The 14192-nt window shown below is 38.0% G+C and overlaps 1 long non-coding RNA gene across 2 annotated transcripts in view; it reads right to left on the bottom strand.

Annotated features, from left to right (window-relative positions):
• Positions 1 to 3510: 3510 nt before the first annotated feature.
• LOC123385059 overlaps positions 3511 to 14192 on the bottom strand; it is a 156896-nt gene continuing 146214 nt past the window's right edge. For both annotated transcript variants that reach the window (XR_006597071.1, XR_006597072.1), the window contains 2 exons: positions 4194 to 4361; positions 3511 to 3569 (listed from right to left, as the gene is read on the bottom strand). This is a non-coding gene — a long non-coding RNA (uncharacterized LOC123385059). The remainder of the gene's footprint in view (positions 3570 to 4193; positions 4362 to 14192) is intronic.

The raw sequence follows: 14192 nt of genomic DNA on the forward strand, positions 1-14192 counted from the left end.
TCTATAGTCTCCTGATTTGTTCATTTTGGCCACTCTGACTGGCGTAGGGTGATATCTGATTGTGGTTTTGATTTGTATTTCCCTGATAAGGAGCGATGCTGAACATCTTTTCATGTGCCTGTTGGCCATCCGGATGTCTTCTTTAGAGAAGTGTCTATTCATGTTTTCTGCCCATTTCTTCACTGGGTTATTTGTTTTTCAGGTGTGGAGTTTGGTGAGCTCTTTATAGATTTTGGATACTAGCCCTTTGTCCGATATGTCATTTGCAAATATCTTTTCCCATCCAGACTCATTCTATGAAGCCAGTATTACTTTGATTCCTAAACCAGACAGAGGCCCAGTAAAAAAAGAGAACTACAGGCCAATATCCCTGATGAATATGGATGCAAAAATTCTCAATAAGATACTAGCAAATCGAATTCAATGGCATATAAAAAGAATTATTCACCATGATCAAGTGGGATTCATTCCTGGGATGCAAGGCTGGTTCAACATTTGCAAATCAATCAACGTGATACATCACATTAACAAAAAAAAAAAAAAAAAAAAGAGAAGAACCATATGATCCTGTCAATCGATGCAGAAAAGGCCTTTGACAAAATCCAGCACCCGTTCTTAATAAAAACCCTTGAGAAAGTCGGGATAGAAGGAACATACTTACACATCATAAAAGCCATTTATGAAAAGCCCACAGCTAACATCATCCTCAATGGGAAAAACTGAGAGCTTTTTCCCTGAGATCAGGAACACGACACGGATGCCCACTCTCACCGCTGTTGTTTAACATAGTGCTGGAAGTTCTAGCATCAGCAATCAGACAACAAAAGGAAATCAAAGGAATCAAAATTGGAAAAGATGAAGTCAAGCTTTCGCTTTTCACAGATGACATGATATTATACACGGAAAATCTGACAGACTCCACCAAAAGTCTCTAGAACTGATACAGGAATTCAGCAAAGTTGCAGGATACAAAATCAATGTACAGAAACCAGTTGCATTCTTATACACTAACAATGAAGCAACAGAAAGACAAATAAAGAAACTGATCCCATTCACAATTGCACTAAAAGGCATAAAGTACCTAGGAATAAATCTAACAAAAGATGTAAAAGATCTGTATGCTGAAAACTATAGAAAGCTTATGAAAGTTATTGAAGAAGATATAAAGAAATGGAAAGACATTCCCTGCTCATGGATTGGAAAAATAAATATTGTCAAAATGTCAATACTACCCAAAGCTATCTACACATTCAATGCAATCCCAATCAAAATTGCACCAGCATTCTTCTCAAAACTAGAACAAGCAATCCTAAAATTCATATGGAACCACAAAAGGCCCCGAATAGCCAAAGGAATTTTGAAGAAGAAGACCAAAGCAGGAGGCATCACAATCCCAGACTTTTGCCTCTACTACAAAGCTGTCATCCTCAAGACAGCATGGTATTGGCACAAAAACAGACACATAGACCAATGGAATAGAATAGAAACCCCAGAACTAGACCCACAAACGTATGGCCAACTCATCTTTGACAAAGCAGGAAAGAACATCCAATGGAAAAAAGACAGCCTCTTTAACAAATGGTGCTGGGAGAACTGGACAGCAACATGCAGAAGGTTGAAACTAGACCACTTTCTCACACCATTCAGAAAAATAAATTCAAAATGGATAAAGGACCTGAATGTGAGACAGGAAACCACCAAAACCCTAGAGGAGAAAGCAGGAAAAGACCTCTCTGACCTCAGTCGTAGCAATCTCTTACTCGACACATCCCCAAAGGCAAGGGGATTAAAAGCAAAAATGAATTACTGGGACCTTATGAAGATAAAAAGCTTCTGCACAGCAAAGGAAACAACCAACAAAACTGAAAGGCAACCAACGGAATGGAAAATTCTTAAAGGACTTACTCTGACAAACAACTGACTCCAGAAAGATTTAAGAGAAGAAAAGAAAAGAAATAGGGTACTGGCAAATGTGTAGGTATATTCCAAGTATTTAGTGTATAAAAAGATAACTTGAATAATGTCTATGTTTTGTGGTTAAAAAACATTAAATTCTGGAAATGTTAGTAGATAAGTGGAGTGAGAGAAGTGTGATTGGCATTATAGAGGCTTATGATCCTTATATGTATTGAGCAGAGAGCAAACTTACTGGTAAAAAGAAGACACTGTAACTCTGAAATGTTAACATTTCAATGGTAACTACTTAAAGAATAGAAATAAAATGTTTATTTTCCAAAATGGTAGAAAAAGGAACTGAGGATCAGAATGTAAAAAAGTACATCAGTTTGAAACTATGCAATAACTGATAAAACATCCAGTGATAGAGCATGTCAGATAGAAATCACAATATAAGATGATTTAAGTAGTGACAAATAGTAGTCAACATAAATATAAATGGATTTAACTGTCAGTTTAAAAAGGCATAGATTAACAGATTGGGTAACACAAACACACCCACTCCAACTATATGTTATTATCAAGAGACACTAAACCATGAAAGCAGAAAAAGGCTTAAAATAAAGCATGGAAAGATGTACTAGAAAAATGTTAATTATTACCATGCTTTAAAATCTATTTCATTTGATATTTGTGTTACCATCCAGAATCTGGTATTACAATACCAGATATTTGTATTACAATCCAGAATTACCATTCAGAATTGCAAGAAGAAATAGAAATTAGTATGTATTCATATCACAGGAAATGTTTTAATTCACTGGAAAGATATAGCTATTATACTTTTTATGAATTAAAATAAATATCAGAATATTGCATAAGAAACTGATAAATTTATCATCATACTGGAACATATCCCAGCAGTTTACATAGCAGCAACATATTTATTAAAGACATAAAAGGTACAAAAATTAACATATGTGATCCAATTAATATATAGAATCTTCAGCCAACTACAGGGAGTACATATTTTCTTTAAGCATGTACAAATCAGTTATGAAATTGAGCATAAATCATGCATTGAAATGTGAGCCAACAAATCCCAAAGAACAAATTTTATACAGGCTCAAGGGTTGTTTTGTTTTTAACCAAAATGCAATTGTTAAATCAAAAACAACAAAAATTACAAACTTTCATGAATCTACATACCATATACTTTTCTAAATAAAATCTGAGTCCAGATGGAATCAAAATGAAAATTAAGCTACCATAATGAAAAAATCTGCTTATCAAACTTGTGAGATGTTCATAAAACAGTAATTAGAGGGAAATTTGCCACCTAAGGTGCATATATTCAATGAGGAGAAAGGCTAAACAAATAAACTAAGAATATGCCTTAAGCATTTAGAAAATGAACACCACTATACCATACGTAGAAATTAGGGGAAAGAAGCATAAGAAAAAGTAAAGTAAATAGATAATCAAGGGGCGCCTGGGTGGCTCAGTCGGTTAAGCGGCCAACTTCAGCTCAGGTCATGATCTCACGGTCTGGTCCGTGAGTTCGAGCCCCGCCTCGGGCTCTGGGCTGATGGCTCAGAGCCCGGAGCCTGCTTCCGATTCTGTGTTTCCCTCTCTCTCTGCCCCTCCCCCGTTAATGCTCTGTCTCTCTCTGTCTGAAAAATAAATAAATGTGAAAAAAAATAATAATAAAAAAAAGAAAATCAAGATCCAAAAAGATTTTAAGACTCACAAAAATGTGGTTCTTTGAAAAGACTAATAAAAGTGATAAAACTTGTAGTTTACTCAAGAAAAGATAAAGCATAAATAAAAATATTAGAATATAAGAGATATAACTTTAGTAACAGTAATTTAGAGAAATTATATACTTTCCTAGAAAAAAGTAAATTATCATGAGCAATTCAAGAGAAATAATTCCAAATAAGTCCTATAATCAATAGTAATCAAATCAGTAATTTAAAAAGTTTCCACAAAGAAAACACAAGTCAGAGAGTTTTGAATGTATATTGTACTCTATCAGACAATCAAGACATGGTTTTAATCTTTTACAAACTCATCAACAGGGAGTAGACAAAGAGGGAATAAAAATTCTTTAATTCTAGTGTAAATTTAATTCTCACAGTTGTCCCAAATCTTACTGATTGGAACATTAAACATTTCTTTTCTGTTTTGTGGGTCAGGAATCTCAGCGTTTACTTACCTGATAGGTTTTGACTCAGCATCTCTCTCTAGGCTGCAAGCAAGGGGTCAGCAGGGGCTACAGTCACCTCAAGACTCACCTGGAGGAGTGTCCACTTCTAAATTGACTCTCGAGGCTGCTGGACGGCCCCAGCTGATTGTTGGAGGCAGATAACATTCCTTCTTGCTTCATGGTTCTCTCTGTGGGGCTCCTCACCACGTGGCAGCGGGTTCTCCCAAAGAGAGGTACCCAAGAGGAAGGGTGCACACTAGTAACCAAGACGGAAGTCACAATAATTTTAGGCGCTAACATTGAAAGTGCCACCCTATCCCTTTTGCAGTATTCTACTCATTAAAAGTGAGTGGTAACTTTGTGTAGTCTACAAAGGAGAGCATCACTCATGTATGTCAATACCAGGAGGCGAGGTTTCATAGGAGACCATTTTAAAGGCTGCCTACCATACAGATGAGGAGATTGAGATTACACAAATTCATAAACATAGATGCAAAAATCCTTAATGAAAGAGTCACTAGATTGCATCAGTGTTTTAAACTGATACATCCTAACCAAATGAGGATTATCCAATAGTATAAAAGACGTTTAAATAAAGTTAGAAAAAAAATATTGACTACATTGCAATGTATTACATTAATAGTATAAAGGTGGAAAAAATGATTCATTGAATAGATGCAGGAAAAAAATCTTAAGTTAAAACACATCAACTCATGAGAAAAAGCAAATTAGATGAGGAGAGAACTTTCACAATCTTACAAACAATGTCAATTCAGAAGTTTATAGCAAACATATTTGGTGGGGAAGTTTAAGAATAATTACCTGTAGAATTAAGAAAGAGACAAAGATAGCCATTATCATTGTATTTATTCAATAGTTCCCTGGAAGACTTGGGCAACTCAGTAAGAAAATAAATAAAAATTATAGACAGCAAAATAAGAAAAGAATTAATATTGACATATTGTATCATTGTCCATACAGACATAAAACTACTGACAAATTGTAATTAAAAGTTTAGTTTGTTAAATGTTAGATCAATATAAAAACTGTGTTTTTGACACCAGAAATAACTAGTAAATATAATAAAAAATAAGACTTCCCTTTTTTATTTATTTGCTGCTGCATTAGCAGACCTATGTTTCACATTTGTAATGTGAGAATCTTAGATTTGCTTTGGGATGGAATGTGCTGAAAGGGAAGTGTAATCTCTGGGTGACCAGTCACACATTATAATGGGATAGCATAAAGTGACACACAAATAAAGCAATGGTATTGGCAACCCATCTGGCACATCATGTGCCAATTTTTTTTCCCTTCAGGAAATCTCTTTTTAGTGACTCTGAAGTTCAGTTTGTATTGGAGTTTGATTTGTGACTGATGAAGGCAGCTCACATCTGGGGTGCCAACAAAATCACCTGGAAAGGAAGAAAATCTGTTATCATATAGACCCACAACAAACTCTGATGTCTCCACAAAGACCCTTGGCACAGGGGCACTGATCCTTGAAGCCCAGAAACCTCTGCAGTAAAATGGCTTAAAAGAGGAATAGAGAATGGGGTGTTTTTATTCCTTTGTTGGGTTTGATCAAGCTTGTGTGTAAATGGTAATTGATACTTTTAGAGGCATAAATGGCCCTGAAGCTCGGATTGAATTTAGGTTTTTATTGTTGATATCAACTCTCCTGAGGATTTATTCATTAAAAACGGTTTAATTCTTTGCCTTCCACATAGTAAGAGATTCTGGGCCTGGTCTCAAAAACCCTCATGTTTGGGTTTCCTCTGTAAAAGACCCAAACCATGACTTGAAACTCACATACAGCCTGAATTGTCTTTTTTTGAAAAGGGGTTAATGAGTGTTAAGAAGAGTTGGCTAAATGGTTTTGCTGGGAAAGTTTAATATTTTAGAGCTAGACCATTGCAAATGGGATTCCCATGGTTTTCTCAATGCAGTTTTATTAACCTCTATACCGAGTTGAATAGTGACCCTGCAAAATTCCTGACCACCTGGAACCTGTTAATGTGACTTTATTTTGAAACAAGACCTCAACAAATGGAATCAAGTTAAGATTAGGGTAGACCCTAAGTCTAACATGACAGACGTCCTTTATAAAAAGAGGGAAATCTGTACAGAGATACTGACTGACACAATGGGAAGAAGGCCATGTGACAATGGAGACAAAGATTGGAAAACCAAAATTTGCTGACAACCAACAGACACTGGGAGAAGCCAAGGAAGAATTCTCCACTGCAGTCTTCAGAGGGAGTGTGTGGTCTTGCTGATATTTTGATTTTACACTTCCAGCCTCCAGAAGTGAGACAGAGATTTTTGTTGCTTTAAGTCTCTGCATTTGTTTTAGGAAACAAATATGGATTTTGGTACTGGGAAATGAGGTGCTACTGTAACAGATACCCAAAAATGTGAAAGTGGCTATATTAAGCACAGATATATTTTTCATTTGCACAAAGGGAGAATGTTCTCTCCTCTCAAAGGTAATGGGCAGAGGCTGAAAGTGTTTGGAAGCACATTATAGTAAAACCCAAACCATCTTGAAGGGACCATTGGTAGAAATATGGGCATTAAAGGTAATTCTGGTAAGGAATCAAAGAAATGAACAAACCTGCACAAAAGCTCCTAGCATCTTAGGGAATACATATATTGCCATAAACAGATTGTTGCTAGAAACATGAACATTAATGGTTTTTCAGGTGAAGTCTCAGATGGAAATGAGGAACATGGCATTAGAAACTGGAGACAGGCTACCATTATTATAAAGAGGCAGAAAACTTGACTGGATTGTTTTTTGATGTTAAATAGAAGGTAAAATTTGTAAGTGATTAACTGGGATATTTAGCTGAGAATATGTCTACGTTAGGTATAGAAGATACAACCTGATTTCTCCTTGCTGCTTATGGTCAATTGTGAGAGGAAAGAGATAAATTGAGGAATGAATTGTTAGATAAAAAGAAACCAGTACTTGATGATTTGGAAAATGCTCAGCCTATCCAAAGAGCATGCCCTGGAAACAAGGCCAAGGGTGTAGTTGACAATCCACTTACTAAAGTAACAGGCATGTGATTAGGCATGTGACTTATGGATCCAACAACTTTTTCAGCAGAAACCAGGAATAGGAGATGAAGTTATCTAGAAAGAATCTGTGAAGAACCCTGCTGATGGCATAGAGGCCATCAACATTAACAGAAGACAAGCAAGGATTTTGAGTGCAGAAATACTACACTCTTGGATTAAAAGGGAAAGAAGTGGGATGAATGTCTGTTGTTTTACGCCACTGATTTTGTTTTAATTTATTACAGCAGTCCAAGGAAATTAATATAACTTCTAAAGGAAAGAAAACTCCATCAAACAGTTACATACCTAGGGCAGGTATCTATAATGGAGGGGAGATGGCCAAGATTAGTTTTATGTGCCTCTGTGTTTTTTTTTTTAATATTTATTTATTTTTGAGAGACAGAACATGAGCCAGGGAGGGTCAGAGAGAGAGAGGGAGACACAGAATCCGAAGCAGGCTCCAGGCTCCGAGCTGTCAGCACAGAGCCCGAGCAGATCTCACGAGCTGTGAGATCATGACCTGAGCCAAAGTCGGCCGCCCAACTGACTGAGCCACCCAGGCATCCCTCCTCTCTGTTTTTTGAAAAGTATCTCTAATGTCTTATACGTTGAGTTCAAGCAGAAAAGGTATGTATCTACCTATACATACATGTATATCATTGCATCCATATCTATATATTTATTCTTATAATTACATCTACATTTATATTTCTCCATAAAAGAATAAATGTATAACATGGTAGAAAAAGAAGAAAAAAAACAGGAGAACAAAATATACTGAGGAAGGTATCAAACAAACAAACAAACCAACAGAGTTCAAGAACACTCTAGGTTAGATCACAGGCAGAAAGAGTAATTGACAATTTATTGCCTTTGGGTGCTATCTGGGCAAATTAAATGAATGAAGCCCATGAGATGCTTATATCCTAAACACATGGGAAATATTTTCCAAAATGCTTTCTTGTTCCATCAAAATAAATGTTCCCACTTTTTATTGAGACAGTGGTATAACCACAGGGTCTTTGTAACAACTACTTAACTCTGTCTGCCACGTTAGAATAAAAGCAGCCATAGACAATATATAAAGGAACAAACATGCCTGTCTTTTTTTTTTATAGAAAAAAGCAGCAAGCTGGATTTAGACCATGGACCATAGTTGATGAATCTCTGCTCTAGAGGATAGCAAAATTAATACTCTTGCTCTCTACCAGAGAGATATGTAGTCATCTATGCAATATAGTATCTGCCATTAAATTCCCATTACATTCAGTTCATGTGAGGCTGCATGTATGTGGAATATGACACTAGCAACCTTGCTAGGTAGCTTTCAGACATTTTTAACCCTGATTTTTTTTACAAACTGCTGGCCTGGTGTATAATTCTGAAAGTGTTTGTTTTCTGTAAAACATCTTCATAGGATTTCCCACTAATAACAGAAAAAAGTTCAAGCCCCTGCTGCCCAACCTCCAGACTTCTTTAAAATTTCCTCCGCTTATGCCCCTTAACATATCTTGTTAAATTGAACCAGACCCTTTATGCAGCCTCCTTCTCTTTGGTCGTTCTTTTCCTGCCATTTTGAATTGTCCATATTCACAGCTAGCTGAAATGTCATTTCCCCCCTTTGTCAAGTGCAATTGTTCTTCATCGCCCAGGTAGATGTCTCTCTTGGTAGAACTCCCACAATATCTATTTTATTCATACTTTCTTAATGCATTTCATTATTGAGTTCTTCTTGTATTCTTTGTATAAACCATTATCTCTTCTATTATAATAAGATTTTTGAAGATAGGCTGGTGTTTGATTCATCTTCATCTGTTTCCAAAGCATCTCACTAGGTGCCAAATACTTTTGTGTTGAATTAATGTACATGGGAAAACTGTGACATAGCTTTAATTAGAAGAGTAGATTTCTATATCATTTATGAACTTATTCTAAAACATCTTATTTTGCATAGAGCTTAAATCAGTCTTCTTGAGATCTTTTTTTTCTCACTGTAGTGATTTTACATATACAAAAATGCATACATACATACATACCCATATGTATTCTTTTATATTCTTTAAAAAATATTTGATTAAGTATGGGTGTCCTTCAGATGCCTGAGTGGCTAAGTTGGGTAAATGGCCAACTCTTGATTTCAGCTCAGATCATTATCTTATGGTTGGTGAGTTCAAGCCCGCATCTGCACTGACAGCCTGCTTGGGATTCTCCCTCGCTGCCCTTCCCCCACTCTCATCTCTCTCTCTCTCTCTCTCTCTCTCTCTCTCACTCTCACTCTCTCTCTCTCTCTGTCTAATATTAAATAGAGAAAACCGCCAGAGGATTAGCAGAACGGAGTCTTAATACGACATATCTTATACGACATATATCTTAATACGACATATACAAAACATAAACCCTCATCAATTGTCTGTTTTATACATACGTTATCTTAGGAAAGAAGATTTTTGTTAAGACTTGAAAATATAAACAGGACAGCTCAAACTTTTAAGAAAGTTATGGTTTAATGGGCTTGATAGAACATATAATCAATATTCAAACATGAATTCCAACGTTGATATATGTGTGTGTATGTGCATCTGTATACGTGTGTGTCAATTGAGAGATTTAAAAATTTACACAAAACAGGGAAGTTTGCAAGATGGTGGCTTAGGAGGACGCTGGGCTCACCGCACGTCCTGCTGATCACTTAGATTCCACCTACACCTGCCTAAATAACCCAGAAAACCGCCAGAGGATTAGCAGAACGGAGTCGCCGGAGCCAAACGCAGACGAGAGGCCCACGGAAGAGGGTAGGAAGGGCGGTGAGGCTGTGCGCGCTCCACGGACTGGCGGGAGGGAGCTGGGGCAGAGGGGCAGCTCTCCAACCAAGCAGAGCCCCCGAGTCTGGCTTGCAAAAGCGGAAGGGCCTGACGGACTGTGTTCCCACAACAAGCGCGACTTAGCGTCTGGGAGGTCATAAGTTAACAGCTCTGCTCGGAAAGCGGGAAGGCTGGAGGACAAAGGGAGGGAGAGCTGCTGAGCCCCCTGACTACAGAGCTCAGTTTGGTGGGGAACAAAGGCGCTCGCCAATGCCATCTCCCCCGCCCATCCCCCAGCCAAAATCCCAAAGAGAACCAGTTCCTGCCAGGGAATTTGCTCCCTCCTCCGCGCAAACACCCAACTCTGTGCTTCTGTGGAGCCAAACCTCCGGCAGCGGATCTGACTCCCTCCCGCTGCCACAGGGCCCCTCCTGAAGTGGATCACCTAAGGAGAAGCGATCTAAGCCTGCCCCTCCTGCCCCTGTGCACCTTGCCTACCCACTCCAGCTAATACGCCAGATTCCCAGCACCACAAGCCTGGCAGTGTGCAAGTAGCCCAGACGGGCCACGCCACCCCACAGTGAATCCCGCCCCCAGGAGAGGGGAAGAGAAGGCACACACCAGTCTGACTGTGGCCCCAGCGGTGGGCTGGGGGCAGACATCAGGTCTGGCTGCGGCTCCGCCCACCAACTCCAGTTATACACCACAGCACAGGGGAAGTGCCCTGCAGGTCCTCACCACGCCAGGGACTATCCAAAATGACCAAGCAGAAGAATTCCCCTCAGAAGAATCTCCAGGAAATAACAACAGCTAATGAGCTGATCAAAAAGGATTTAAATAATATAACAGAAAGTGAATTTAGAATAATAGTCATAAAATTAATCGCTGGGCTTGAAAACAGTATAGAGGACAGCAGAGAATCTCATGCTACAGAGATCAAGGGACTAAGGAGCAGTCACGAGGAGCTGAAAAACACTTTAAACGAAATGCATAACAAAATGGAAACCACCACGGCTCGGCTTGAAGAGGCAGAGGAGAGAATAGGTGAACTAGAAGATAAAGTTATGGAAAAAGAGGAAGCTGAGAAAAAGAGAGATAAAAAAATCCAGGAGTATGAGGGGAAAATTAGAGAACTAAGTGATACACTAAAAAGAAATAATATACACATAATTTGTATCCCAAAGGAGGAAGAGAGAGGGAAAGGTGCTGAAGGGGTACTTGAAGAAATAATAGCTGAGAACTTCCCTGAACTGGGGAAGGAAAAAGGCATTGAAATCCAAGAGGCCCAGAGAACTCCCTTCAGACGTAACTTGAATCGATCTTCTGCACGACATATCATAGTGAAACTGGCAAAATACAAGGATAAAGAGAAAATTCTGAAACCAGCAAGGGGTAAACGTGCCCTCACATATAAAGGGAGACCTATAAGACTCGTGACTGATCTCTCTTTTGAAACTTGGCAGGCCAGAAAGAATTGGCACGAGATTTTCAGGGTGCTAGACAGAAAAAATATGCAGCCGAGAATCCTTTATCCAGCAAGTCTGTCATTTAGAATAGAAGGAGAGGTAAAGGTCTTCCCAAACAAACAAAAACTGAAGGAATTTGTCACCACTAAACCAGCCCTAAAAGAGATCCTAAGGGGGATCCTGTGGGACAAAGTACCAGAGACATTACTACAAGCATAAAACATACAGACATCACAATGACTCTAAACCCGTATCTTTCTATAATAACACTGAATGTAAATGGATTAAATGCGCCAACCAAAAGACATAGGGTATCAGAATGGATAAAAAAACAAGACCCATCTATTTGCTGTCTACAAGAGACTCATTTTAGACCTGAGGACACCTTTAGATTGAGAGTGAGGGAATGGAGAACTATTTATCATGCGACTGGAAGCCAAATGAAAGCTGGAGTAGCCATACTTATATCAGACAAACTAGACTTTAAATTAAAGGCTGTAACAAGAGATGAAGAAGGACATTATATAATAGTTACAGGGTCTATCCATCAGGAAGAGCTAACAATTATAAATGTCTATGCGCCGAATACCGGAGCCCCCAAATATATAAAACAATTACTCATAAACATAAGCAACCTTATTGATAAGAATGTGGTAATTGCAGGGGACTTTAACACCCCACTTACAGAAATGGACAGATCATCTAGACACACGGTCAATAAAGAAACAAGGGCCCTGAATGAGACATTGGATCAGATGGACTTGACAGATATATTTAGAACTCAACATCCCAAAGCAACAGAATATACTTTCTTCTCGAGTGCACATGGAACATTCTCCAAGATAGATCATAAACTGGGTCACAAAACAGCCCTTCATAAGTTTATAAGAATTGAAATTATACCATGCATACTTTCAGACCACAATGCTATGAAGCTTGAAATCAACCACAGAAAAAAGTCTGGAAAACCTCCAAAAGCATGGAGGTTAAAGAACACCCTACTGAAGAATGAATGGGTCAACCAGGCAATTAGAGAAGAAATTAAAAAATATATGGAAACAAACGAAAATGAAAATACAACAATCCAAACGCTTTGGGACACAGCGAAGGCAGTCCTGAGAGGAAAATACATTGCAATCCAGGCCTATCTCAAGAAACAAGAAATATCCCAAATACAAAATCTAACAGCACACCTAAAGGAACTAGAAGCAGAACAGCAAAGGCAGCCTAAACCCAGCAGAAGAAGAGAAATAATAAAGATCAGAGCAGAAATAAACAATATAGAATCTAAAAAAACTAGAGCAGATCAACGAAACCAAGAGTTGGTTTTTTGAAAAAATAAACAAAATTGACAAACCTCTAGCCAGGCTTCTCAAAAAGAAAAGGGAGATGACCCAAATAGATAAAATCATGAATGAAAATGGAATTATTGCAACCAATCCCTCAGAGATACAAACAATTATCAGGGAATACTATGAAAAATTATATGCCAACAAACTGGACAACCTGGAAGAAATGGACAAATTCCTAAACACCCACCCGCTTCCAAAACTCAATCAGGAGGAAATAGAAAGCTTGAACAGACCCATAACCAGCGAAGAAATTGAATCGGTTCTCAAAAATCTCCCAACAAATAAAAGTCCAGGACCAGATGGCTTCCCAGGGGAGTTCTACCAGACGTTTAAAGCAGAGATAATACCTATCCTTCTCAAGCTATTCCAAGAAATAGAAAGGGAAGGAAAACTTCCAGACTCATTCTATGAAGCCAGTATTACTTTGATTCCTAAACCAGACAGAGACCCAGTAAAAAAAGAGAACTACAGGCCAATATCCCTGATGAATATGGATGCAAAAATTCTCAATAAGATACTAGCAAATCGAATTCAATGGCATATAAAAAGAATTATTCACCATGATCAAGTGGGATTCATTCCTGGGATGCAGGGCTGGTTCAACATTCGCAAAACAATCAACGTGATACATCACATTAACAAAAAAAAAAAAAAAAAAAAGAGAAGAACCATATGATCCTGTCAATCGATGCCGAAAAGGCCTTTGACAAAATCCAGCACCCTTTCTTAATAAAAACCCTTGAGAAAGTCGGGATAGAAGGAACATACTTACACATCATAAAAGCCATTTATGAAAAGCCCACAGCTAACATCATCCTCAATGGGAAAAACTGAGAGCTTTTTCCCTGAGATCAGGAACACGACAGGGATGCCCACTCTCACTGCTGTTGTTTAACATAGTGTTGGAAGTTCTAGCATCAGCAATCAGACAATAAAAGGAAATCAAAGGAATCAAAATTGGAAAAGATGAAGTCAAGCTTTCGCTTTTCACAGATGACATGATATTATACACGGAAAATCCGATAGACTCCACCAAAAGTCTGCTAGAACTGATACAGGAATTCAGCAAAGTTGCAGGATACAAAATCAATGTACAGAAATCAGTTGCATTCTTATACACTAACAATGAAGCAACAGAAAGACAAATAAAGAAACTAATCCCATTCACAATTGCACCAAGAAGCATAAAATACCTAGGAATAAATCTAACCAAAGATGTAAAGGATCTGTATGCTGAAAACTATAGGAAGCTTATGAAGGTAAATGAAGAAGATATAAAGAAATGGAAAGACATTCCCTGCTCATGGATTGGAAAAATAAATATTGTCAAAATGTCAATACTACCCAAAGCTATCTACACATTCAATGCAATCCCAATCAAAATTGCACCAGCATTCTTCTC

The sequence above is a fragment of the Felis catus genome, chromosome B1, assembly GCF_018350175.1.
Source record: "Felis catus isolate Fca126 chromosome B1, F.catus_Fca126_mat1.0, whole genome shotgun sequence".
Classification (NCBI taxonomy): Eukaryota; Metazoa; Chordata; class Mammalia; order Carnivora; family Felidae; genus Felis; species Felis catus.